The sequence below is a fragment of the Hylobates moloch genome, unplaced genomic scaffold, assembly GCF_009828535.3.
Source record: "Hylobates moloch isolate HMO894 unplaced genomic scaffold, HMol_V3 SCAFFOLD_7, whole genome shotgun sequence".
NCBI classification, from domain to species: Eukaryota; Metazoa; Chordata; class Mammalia; order Primates; family Hylobatidae; genus Hylobates; species Hylobates moloch.
In genome coordinates, this window is record NW_026652282.1 from 20,926,194 (window position 1) to 20,939,120 (window position 12,927).

A 12,927-nucleotide genomic window follows, 5' to 3' on the forward strand; every position below is an offset into this window, starting at 1 on the left:
GTATTTTTAGTAGAGATGGGGTTTCACCATGTTGGCCAGGCTGGTCTCGAACTCCTGACCTCGTGATCCACCTGCCTTGGCCTCCCAAAGTGTTGGGATTACAGGCGTGAGCCACCACGCCCGGCCGAAATGTATTTCTTAAATAATAAGACTTGAAAGTTGAAATTACTCCCTGAACCATGGGCTGCAGAATGGATGCTGTGTTAACAGGCATGAAAACAATATTAGGGCTGGGTGTGATGGCTCACACCTGTAATCTCAGCATTTTGGGAGGCTGAGGTGGGAGGTTCTCTTGAGCCCAGGAGTTTGAGACCAGCCTGGGCAACGTAGGGAGGCTCCATCTCCACAAAAAATTTTAAAATTAGCCAGGTGTGGTGACATGTAGTCCTAGCTACTCAGGAGCCTGAGGGGAGAGGATGGCTTGAGCACAGGAGATTGAGGCTGTAGTGAGCTGTAATTGTGCCACTGCACTCCAGCCTGGGTGACAGAGAGAGATGCTGTCTCAAAAAAAAAAGATTAATCTCCTTGTACATCTTCATCAGGGCCCTTGGGTGACTAGGTGCATTGTCAGTGAGCAGTAATATTTTGAAAGGGATTTTTTTTTTTTTTTGAGACAGAGTTTCGCTCTGTCACCCAGGCTGGAGTGCAGTGGCCCGATCTCGGCTCACTGCAACCTCTGCCTCCTGAGTTCAAAAGATTCTCCTGCCTCAGCATCCTGAGTAGTTGGGACTACAGGTGCGCACCATCACGCCAGGCTAATTTTTGTATTTTTAGTAGAGATAGGGTTTCACCATGTTGACCAGGCTGGTCTCGAACTCCTGACCTCAGGTGATCCACCCTCCTGGGCCTCCCAAAGTGTTGGGATTACAGGCGTGAGCCATGGCACCTGGCTGAAAGGGATGTTTAAAAAATGAGCAATAGGTCTTGACATTGGGCTTAAAATATTCAGTAAACCATGCTGCTAATAGATGTGCTGTCATCCAGGTTTTGTGATTCCATTTATAAAGCACAGGCAGAGTAGTTTTAGCACAATTCCTTAGGGCCCTAGGATTTTATTTTATTTTTTTTAGAGATAGGGTCTCACTCTGTTGCCCAGGCTGGAGTGCAGTGGCATAATCATACCTCACTGCGGCCTGAAACTCCTGGGCTCAGGCAATCTTCCTGACTCAGCCTCCTGAGTAGCTAAGGCTACAGGCATGCTCCATCATGCCTAATTTTTTAAATTTTTTGTAGAATTGGGGTCTTGCTATGTTGCCTGGGTTGGTCTCCAAACTCCTGGCCTCAAGGGATCCTTCTACCTTGGCCTCCCAAAGTGCTGGGCTTATAAGCATGAGCCGCCACACCAGGCCCAGGCCCTAGGATTTTTGAAATGGCCAGGGTTTGGCTTCAAGTTAATGTCATCAGCTATTAATACATTAGCCCCTTGGACAAGAGAGTCAGCCTGTCCTTTGAAGCTTTGAAGCCAGGCATTGACGTCTCTCTAGCTATAAATGTCCTAGATGGTATCTTCTTCAAATAGAAGACTGTTTTGTCTACACTGAAAATAAATCTGTTGTTTAGTGTAGCCACCTTAATCAATTAGCTAGATATTCTGGATAACTTGCTGCAGCTTCTAAATCAGCACTTGCTGGTTCACTTTGTACTTTTTTGTTATGGAGATGGCCTCTTTCCCTAATCCTCTTAAACCAATCCCTGCTGGCTTCCAACTTTCCTTCTGCAGTTTCCTCACTTCTCTCAACCTTCATAGAATTGAATGGAGTTTGATTTAAGGAAATGCTGTAACTGGTTTGATCTAGTATCCAGACCACTCAAACATTCTCCATATTAGCAGTAAGGCTGTTTTGCTTCTCATCATTCATGTGTTTGCTGGAGTAGCACTTTTAATTTCCTTCAAGAAGTTTTCCTTTGCATTCACAACTTGGCTGACTGTTTGGCACACGAGGCTTAGCTTTTGGCCTGTCTTGGCTCTCCACATGCCTTCCTCACTAAGCCTAATCATTTCTACCTTTTGATTTAAAGTAAGAGATACGTGACTCTACCTTTCACTTGAACATTTAGAGGCCATCACTGGGTGATTAATCGGCCTATTTTCAATATTGTTGTGTTTCAGGGAATAAGGAGGCCCCAGGAGAGGGCGAGGGGTGGCCGGTGGGTGGAACGGTCAGAACACACATAACGTTTATGGGTACATAAACATGGTTCCTGGTGTTCCAAAACAATTACAGTAGTGACATCAAAAACCACTGATCACAGATCAGCATAACAGATATAATAATAATGAAAAGACTCGGAATATTTTGAGAATTACCAAAATGTGACCCAGAGACATTAAGTGAGAACACACTGTTAAAAACATTGGAACTGATAGACTTGCTTGACGCAGGGTGGCCACAAACCTTTCATTTGTAAAAAATGCAATTATCTGCAAAGTGCAATAAAGCAAAGTGTAATAAAATGATGTATTCTGCATAATTTAGATTTTCTATTGCTTGTTGAGTTAATTTTGGTAATTTGTATATTTTCAGGAATTTATTCATGTCATCTAAGTTTTCTAATGTGTGGGCATGATATTATTCATAGAATGCCTTTTACTCCTTTTGTGTGAAGTGTAGATAGTGCTGTAAGATTTTGTTCCTGATTTTGGTAATTTATGTCTTCTCTCTTTTTTGGTTGATTTGTTTGTTTTTTTGAGTCAGGGTCTCACCCTGTCAGGCTGGAGTGCAATGGCACTATCATAGCTCACTGCAGCCTCAAACTCCTGAGTTCAAGCAATTCTCCTGCCTCAGCCTCCCAAGTAGCTGGGACTATAGGTGTGTGCTGCCAAGCCAGGCCCTCTTCTCGATTTTTTTTTTTTTTTTACATGGCAGAGTCTCACTCTGTCGCCAGGCTGGAGTGCAGTGGCGTGATCTTGGCTCGCTGCAATCTCCACCTCCCGGGTTCAAGTGATTCCCCTGCCTCGGCCTCCCGAGTAGCTGGGACTACAGGCGCCTGCCCCCCTCCGCCCAGCTAATTTTTTGTATTTTCAATAGAGACGGAGTTTCACCATGTTAGCCAGGATGGTCTTTTTTTTTTTTTTTTTTTTGAGACGGAGTCTCACTCTGTCGCCCAGGCTGGAGTGCAGTGGCGCAATCTCGGCTCACTGCAAGCTTCGCCTCCCGGGTTCACGCCATTCTCCTGCCTCAGCCTCTCCGAGTAGCTGGGACTACAGGCGCCCGCCACCACGCCCGGCTAATTTTTTGTATTTTTAGTAGAGACGGGGTTTCACCGTGTTAGCCAGGATGGTCTTGATCTCCTGACCTCGTGATCCGCCCGCCTCGTCCTTCCAAAGTGCTGGGATTACAAGCGTGAGCCACCGCTCCCGGCCTCCAGGATGGTCTCAATCTCCTGACCTTGTGATCTGCCTGCCTCAGCCTCCCAGCGTGCTGGGATTACAGGCATGAGTCACCGTGCCTGACCTTCTCGCTTTTTTATGTCGCAATCTAGCAAAGGTTTGTCAATTTTCTGGATCTTTTCAAATAACCAAAGTTTCATTTATTTGATTTTCTCTATTTTTTTTTCTGTTTTCTGTGTTTCAGTTCTCACCTTTATTACTTTATTACTTAATATTTTATCTATTATTCTTTATTACTTCTTTCTTATATTCACTTCTGGTGTAGTTTGCTCTTCTGTTTTCTAGTTTGTTAAGGTAGAAGTATAGGTTATTGATATGATGCCTTCTTTTCTGATACAGGCATTTAAAGATGTAAATTTCTCTCTAAGCACCACTTTCTCTGTATCCCATCCTATTTTTAAAATTAAACTTTTTTTTTTTTTTTTGAGACAGAGTCTCGCTCTGTCACCCAGGCTGTAGTGCAGTGGCTCGATCTTGGCTCACTACAAGCTCCGCCTCCCGGGTTCATGCCATTCTCCTGCCTCAGCCTCCCGAGTAGCTGGGACTACAGGCGCCCGCCACCATGCCTAGCTAATTTTTTGTATTTTTAGTAGAGACGGGGTTTCACCGTGTTAGCCAGGATGGTCCCGATCTCCTGACCTCGTGATCCGCCTGCCTTGGCCTCCCAAAGTGCTGGGATTACAGGCTTGAGCCACTGCGCCCGGCCCAGCAGAGGTAATTTCTGAATCACCCCGCCAGGTGCGGTGGCTCATGCCTGTAATCCCAGCACTTTAGGACACTGAGGCAGGTGAATCACGAGGTCAAGAGATCGAGACCATCCTGGCTAACAAGGTGAAACCCCATCTCTACTAAAAATACAAAAAATTAGCCGGGTGTGGGGGCGGGCGCCTGTAGTCCCAGCTACTCGGGAGGCTGAGGCAGGAGAATCTCTTTAACCCGGGGGAGCAGAGGTTGCAGTGAGCCGAGATCTCGCCACTGCACTCCAGCCTGGGCGACAGAGCGAGACTCCATCTAAAATAAACAAACAAACAAATAAACAAATGTTTTAAAGGAGATAATTGTGGACTCACATGCTGTCCTAAGAAATCATATACAGCAGGGATCCCCAGTCCCGGAGTGGCGGACACTTACCGGTCCTTGGCCTGTTAGGCACCCAGCCACACAGCAGGAGGCAAGCAAGCATTAGATTCTCTTAGAAGGGAGAACTCCCCGCATGCGAGGAATCGAGGTTGCACACTCATTATGAGAATCTAACTAATGCCTGATGATGTGAGGTGGAATAGTTTCATCCTGAAACCACCCACCCCCTATCTGTGAAAAAATTTTCTTCCACAAGAGAGGTCCCTGGGGCCAAAAAGGTTGGGTATCGCTTGTAAGGAGTGATCCCATATACCTTCTACACAGTGTCCGCCAGTGGTAACATCTTACAAAACTGTAGTACCATAGCACAACCAGGATGCTAACATTGATACAGTCAAGACTGATGCATCACCAAGGATCCCTCATGTTGTCCTCATGTAGCCACGTCTGCTTTCTTCCTACCTCACTCCTAGCAACCACTATTCACTTCTCCATTTCTATAATTTTATCATTTCAAGAATGTTGTATAAATTGAACTATAACTTTGGGATTGGCTTTTTTTTTTCACTCAGCATAGTTCTCTGAAGAATCATTCAAATTGTGTGTGTATCAATAGTTTAATAGTTTGTTCTTTTTTTTTTTTTTTTTTTTTTGAAATAGGGTCTTGCTCTGACCCCCAGGCTGGAGTGCAGTGGTGCAATCTCGGCTTACCGCAGCCGCTACCTCTGGGACTCAAGCAATCTTTCCACCTCAGCCCCCCAGAGTAGCTGGAACTATAGGCACATGCCACTGCACCCAGTTAATTTTTTGTAAGTTTTGTAGGGGTGGGGTCTTGCCATGTTGCCCAGGCTTGTCCCTTTTTTTTTTTTTTTCTGAATAGTATTCTGGATGTACTATAGTTTGTTTAACGATTCACCTATTGGAGGACCTCTGGGTTGTTTCCATTTATTGCCTGTTACAGTAAAGCTGTGGTATTCAGCTTAATTAAGCAAGATTAAATACATGTATAAAAAAGTAAAGCTGCTATAAATATTCATATACAGGTCTTTGAAGTTAAATTTTCAGTTCTCCTGAATAAATGTCAAGCAGTACAATTGCTGGGTTGTGTGGTAGTTTTAGTATTTATTTATTTATTCCTGGTAACTCACAGAAAAGGTAGTTTTAGTTTTTAAACATGTTTAGCTTTCAAAGAAACTGCCAAACTGTTTTCCAGAGTGGCTGTACTTTTTAACATTCCCACCAGCCATCACTACCTTTTATTTTGGCTACTCTGATAGGTGTGCAGGTGTGCAGTGATATCTCATTGTGGTTTTAACTTGCATCTCTGTAATGGCTGTGATATTGAATGTCTTTTCATGGGCTTATTTGCCATCTGTATATCCTTTTTGATGAAATGACTGTTCATGTCCTTTCCTCATTTTGTAATTGGATTATTTACTTTTTTACTGTTGAGTATTGAGATCCTAATTCTTTGTCAAATATGTGGTTTGCAAATATTTCCTTCCGGTCTGTAGACTGACTTCTTATTCTCTAAACAGGTTCTATTACAGCAAAATTTTACATTTCGATGAAGTTCAACTTACCCACTTTTCCTTGTATGATACTATGGGTGTTAAATTTAAGAACACTTAACCTGGCTCTAGATCTTGAAGATTTTCTAGTTTTCTTTTCCCTCAAGTTTTATAGTTTTATGTTTTACATTTAAGACCATGACCCATTTTGAGTTAGTTTTTGTATAAGGTGTGCAGTTAGGTGGAGTCTCATTTTTGCCTATGAATGTATAATTTCTGTAGCACCAGTTATTGAAAAGGCTTTTTGTTAAAAATCAGTTGAGTATATTCGTGTGGGTCTGTTTCTGGGTTCTCTAATCTGTTCCATTGATCTGTGTCTGTCCCTTTGCCAATATCACACAATCTGGATTACTGTATAATAAAGCGTGAAATCAGGTTGACTTATTTTTTCCCCTTTATTCATTTTTTTCAAAATTAATTTAGCTAATCTAGTTTCTTTTTCTTTCCATGTAAATTTTAGAATATGCTTGTCGGTATCAATAGAAAAATCTTGCTGGGATTTTGATAGGAATTGTATTATACCTGTATATCAATTTGAAGAAAATTGACATATTTTCTATGTTGAGTTTTCCAATCCATGGAAATATCTCTCCATTTGTTTAGATCTTCTTTTATTTATTTCTTTTTTTTTTTTTTTTTTTTTTTTGAGACGGAGTCTTGCTCTGTCGCCCAGGCTGGAGTGCAGTGGCGCAATCTCGGCTCACTGCAACCTCCGCCTCCCGGGTTCACGCCATTCTCCTGCCTCAGCCTCTCCGAGTAGCTGGGACTATAGGTGCGTACCACCATGCCCGGCTAATTTTTGTATTTTTAGTAGAGACGGGGTTTCACCATGTTGGCCAGGATGATCTCAATCTCTTGACCTCGTGATCCGCCTGCCTCGGCCTCCCAAAGTGCTGGGATTACAGGCGTGAGCCACCAAGCCCAGCCTCTTTTATTTTTTTAATCAGTGTTTTGTAGTTTTCAGCATAGAAGTCCTATACATGATTTGTCAGATTTATACCTGTTTTATTTTTTTGAGCAATTATAAATGATAATCTTTCCTCTCCTCTCCTCTTTTTCTTTTTTTGTTTTTTGTTTGAGAGACAGGCCCTCATTCTGGTGCCCAAGCTGGAGAGCAGTGCTGTGATCTCAGCTCACTGCAACCTCCACATCCCAGGTTCAAGTGATTCTCTTGCCTCAACCTCCCAAGTAGCTGGGATTACTGGCGCCCACCACCATGCCTGGCTAATTTTTGTATTTTTAGTAGAGGCAGGGTTTCACCATGTTGTCCAGGCTGGTCTTGAACTCCTGACCTCAAGTGATCCACCTGCCTCGGCCTCCCAAAGTGCTAGAATTACAGGTGTGAGCCACTGTGCCTGGCCGAGGTATTGTACTTTAAATCTTGTTGTCCATGTGTTCATTGCTAATATATAGTAATGCAATTGATTTTGTATGTTTATATTATATCCTGTGACCTTGCTGGACTCACTTATTAGTTCTAGGAGTTCTTCTGTGGATTTTCTACATAGATAATTATGTCATCTGTAAATAAGGACAGTTTTATTTCTTTCCTATTAAGATGGCTTTTATTTCCTTTTTTTTTTCTTTTTAATCTTGCTGCATTGGCTAGAATGTCCAGCATTATGTTGAAGAAGGTAATGAGAGGGGACATCCTTGCTTTGCTCCTGTTCTCAGGGGTAAAGCATTCAGCCTTTCACCAATAAATATAATGTTAGCTACAAGTTTTCTTGTAGATATCCTTTATCAAGTTGAAGAAGTTACCCTCTGTTCCTAGTCTTCAGAGAATTTTTATGAAGAATGGGTGTTGAATTTTGTCAAATGCCTTTTCTGCATCAATCGATATGATTATGTGATCTTTCTTCTTTAGCTTGTTAATGTGGTGGCTTACTTTGACTGATTTTTGAATGTTGAGCCAGATTTTCATCCATGGAAAAAACCTTACTTAATCATGGTATATGAGCCTTTTTCTTTCTTTCTTTCTTTCTTTCTTTCTTTCTTTCTTTCTTTCTTTTTTTTTGAGATGGAGTCTCGCTCTTGTTGCCCAGGCTGGAGTGCAATGGCACAATCTCGGCTCACTACAACCTCTGCCTCCAGGGTTCAAGCTCCTGCCTCAGCCTCCCAACTAGCTGGGATTACAGGCATGCGCCACCATGCCTGGCTAATTTTTTGTATTTAGTAGAGATGGGGTTTCACCATGGTCAAGCTGGTCTCGAACTCCTGACCTCAGGTGATCCACCCACCTTGGCCTCCTAAAGTGCTGGGATTACAGGTGTGAGCCACCATGCCCGGCCGGTGTGTGATTCTTTAAAAAAAAAAAAATTATTGTGGTAAAATACACATAACATAAAATGTCCAATTTTAGCCATGTAAAGTGTACAATATGACATTAAGTACTTTCACAATGTTGTGCAACCATTACCACCATCTAATTCCAGCACATTTTCATCACCCCAAAAAGAAACCCTAGACTCATTGAGTAGTCACTCCTCATTCTCATTCCCCTCAGCCCTTGGCAACCACTAATCTGCTTTCTGTTTATATGGATTTGCCAACTCTGGATAATTCATATAAATGGAATCATACAATATGTGGTCTTTTGTGTCTGGTTTCTTTCACTTAGCATAATGTTTTCAAGGTTCATCTATGTTGTAGCATGTGTGAGTACATCATTCCTTTTTGCAATTGAATAATATGCCATATTTTGTTTATTTATTCATCTGTTGTTGAGCATTTGGGTCGTTTCCATGTTTTGACTATTGTGAATAGTGGTGCAATGAACATTCCTGTATAAGTTTTTGTTTGAACACCTGTTTTCAATTATTTTGGGTATACACCTAGAAGCAAAATTGCTGGGTCGTGGTAATTATATGTTTTAACTTTTTAAGAAACTTCCAAAGTATTTTCCAAAGCTGCTACAGCATTTTACATGGGATTTTTTTTTTTTTTTTTTTTTTTTTTTTTTTTTTGCCCAGGCTGGAGTGCAGTAGTGTGATCTCGGCTTGTTGCAACCTCCGCCTCCTGGGTTCAAGTGATTCTCCTCCCTCAGCCTCCCAAGTAGCCGGGATTACAGGCATGTGCCACCACGCCTGGCTAATTTTTGTATTTTTTATAGAGATGGGGTTTTGCCTTGTTAGCCAGGCTGGTCTCAAACTCCTGACCTCAGGTGTTCCGCCTGCCTCAGCCTCCCAAAGTGCTGGGATTACAGGCGTGAGCGCCCAGCCTCTTACATGGGATTTTTAAGAGTAAGAATTCAATTTCTTTAAGATATATAGGACTATTCAAATTATGTATCTCATATTGGGTGCATTATTAGTTTGTGTCTTTAGGTGAATTGCTGCACTTCATCTTAGTTGTCAAATTTTTGGCCAAGTGCAGTGGTTCACACCTGTAAATCCCAGAACTTAGGGAGGCAGAGGCAGGAGGATAGCTTAGCCTAGGAGTTCGAGACCTGCCTGGGCAATATAGTGAGACCCTGTTCGCCACAAAAAGGGGGAAAAAAAAGACAAATTTTTCTGTGTAGAACTGTTTGTGGTATTCCCTTATCCTTTGATGTCTACAAGGTCTCTGGTGATATCCCCTGTTCCATCCCTGATATTGGTAGTTTATGTCCTTCCTCTCTCTCTCAACTATCTTGCTAGAGGTTTGTCAATTTTACTGGTCTTTTCCCAAGAACCCCGCTTTTTGTTCTGTTGACTTTTCTCTATTTTTTTTCTGATCTTATCTTTATTATTTCCTCCTTTCTGCTTTATTTGGGTTTATGTTACTCTTATTTTCCTAGGCTCTTCTATTGGGAGCTTAGATTATTGCTTTGAGATATTTTTTCCCCTCTTAATACTGCTTCAGCTAATGTTCTACAAATAATTGATAATGCATTTTCACTTTCATGCAGTTCACTGTATTCATTTTTATTTTGATAAAGGTGATTAATTTTTCTTTCCAGGTTTCCCAAAATATGTAATGTGTTTACCTTTTAATCTGTGATAAAAAACATATAACATAAACATTTGCTATTTTAATCATTTTCGAGTATACAGTTCAGTAGTTCTAAATATATCCACCTTGTTGCTGTGAAACAGATCTCCAGAACTTTTTCATCTTGCAGATCTGAAACTCTATACCTGCTAAACAACTCACCCTTCTCCCTTCCTCTTAGCCCCTGGGAACCACCATTCTGCTTTTTATTTCAATGAATTTGACTAATTTAGATACCTCATTTAAGTAGAACCATACAGTATTTATCTTTTTGAATTTACTGTATTTTAAAAGTTTCCCTTGAAATTTCCTCTTTGACTCATGGATTATTTAGAAGTGTGTTTAGTTCCCATATGTTTAGAGATTTTGATTTCTAGTTTGATTCCATTGTGGTCAGAGTACCACACACTCTGTATGATTTCAGTTCTTTTAAATTTATTGAGGCTTGTTTTATACCTATGATATGCTCTATCTTGGAGAATGTTTCATGTCTACTTGAAAAGAATGTGTATTCTGAGCTGGATGAGTGAATGTTCTAAAATTGTTAGTTAGATTGAGTTAGTTGATAGTAGTATTCATTTTTTATTCTTGTTGTAACAAGTTGCCACAAACTTAGTGGCTTAAAACAACACGTATTTGTTATCGTATAGTTCTGGAGGTCAGAAGTTTGCAATAGGTCTCACTGGGTGAGGGAAAGATGTTGACAAGGCTGCATTCTTTTCTGGGTGCTCTAGGGGATTTTCTTGCAATTTCAGCTTCTACAAGCTGCCCCGCATTCCTTGGCTTATGGTCCCCTTCCATCTTCAAAGTCAGCAATAGGTTGCTTATGTCGTTCTCACATTACATCATTCTGACATTCACTCTTCTGCCTCCCTCTTTCACTTCTAAGGACCCTTGTGATGACATTGGGCCCACCCACATAATCCAGGACAATCCTTCCACCTTGAGATCTTTAACTTAATCACATCTGCAAAGTCTCTTTTATCATGTAAGATAACGTATTCACAAGTTCTGGAGATCAGGATGTGGATATTTTGGAGGGACCATGTCTACTACAATAGTGTTGTTCAAATTTTCTCTCTATGTCAGGCACAGTGTTACATGCCTGTCGTCCCAGCTACTCCGGAGGCTGAAGCAGGAGGATCACTTGAGTCCAGGAGTTTCAGACCAGCCTGGGCAACATATTGAAACTGTCTTTTTAAAAAAAACTTTTTAAGAAAGTTTTCTTCTTAAACAAAAAGTTTTCTTTTTACTCTGTTATCAAGAATGAGGTATTGTAATCTTTGCCTATTATTGCTGATTGTCTATTTCCCCTTTGAATTCTTTCACTTTTTGCTTCATGTATTCTGAGGCTCTCATTAGGTATATATCAGTGTATAATTGTTATATCTTCCTGATGTATTGAACCTTTTATCATCATGAAATGTACTTGTCTCTAGTAATATTTCTTATCTTAAAGACCATTTTGTCTGATTTTGCTGTATACACAGTCTCAGCCAGGAATGTGCTTGCTGCAACCACAATGGCAACCCCAGGCTAAGAGAGATGTATATCATCCCCTCCCACCCTTTGCTGAGATCGTCACTTCCTCTGACTATGCTACTGTGCATGGACATTACCCACTGTTCCCAACTGAGAGAGACCACTTTAACTATGGCAGCAAAGCTGCTAACCTCACAGCCAACCCAGCCTTAGCAGAACCTTCACGCTAAGGGAGCTGGAATCTGGGAGAGGCCCCAGGGAAGAACACTGCAGACTCCCACTCTTCTTGCACAAAGTTCAGCAATTTTTCAGGCATGACCACTTCTCACATCATTGTACAATTGTTTTTGTCAATTTTGTCCATCTTTATAGTTACTTTTCTGGAAGAGGATTTGTCTTCCATCTTCACTGGAAGTCCTGCCTCTACTACAGTGTTGTTTTTAAAATAGATTTCTTTTTCCAGATTAAGGACATTTCCTTTTAATTCTAATTCTCTTAGAAGTTTTTTCATTTAAAAAAATTATTATTATTATTATTATTGAGACTAAGTTTTGCTCATGTTGCCCAGGCTGGAGTGCTATGGCACAGTCTCGACTCACTGCAACCTCTGCCTCCCGGGTTCAAGTGATTCTCCTGCATCAGCCTCCTGAGTAGCTGGTATTACAGGCACCCATCACCATGCCTGGCTAATTTTTTGTATTTTTAGTAGAGACAGGGTTTCACCATGTTGGCCAGGCTGGTCTCGAACTTCTGACCTCAGGTGATCTGTCCACCTTGGCTTCCCAAAGTGCTGGGATTACAGGCGTGAGCCACTGTGCCCAGCCTTAATTATTATTATTTTTTGAGACAGGGTCTCACTCTGTCACCCAAGCTGGAGTGCAATGGCACAATCTCGGCTCACCGCAACGTTCACCTCCCAGGTTCAAGTGATTCTTGTGCCTCAGCCTCCCGAATAGTTGGGACTGCAGGCGTGCGCCACCACACCCAGATAAGTTTTGTATTTTTAGTAGAGACAGGGTTTCACCATGTTGGCCAGGCTGGTCTTGAACTCCTAACCTCAAGGTGATCCGCCCACTGTGGCCTCCCAAAATACTGGGATTACAGGCATGAACCACTGTGCCCGGCCTGTTTTGTTTTAAATAATGAGTGTTTGTCTCTTCTTTATCTCACGAAATGATTATATTTTCCCTTTAATCTATAAAATATTTTGCTAGATTTTCCGATGTTGAACCCTTCTTGATGCATTCCTCATAAAATTCTACTTAGTCATAACACATTACTTTTTATTTTTATTTATTTATTTTTTGAGACAAGGTCTTGCTCTGTCACCCAGGCTGGAGTGCGGTGGCACAATCTCGGCTCACTGCAACCTCTGCCTCCCAGGCTCAAGCGATCCTTCCACCTCAGCCACCCAAGTAGCTGGGACTAGAG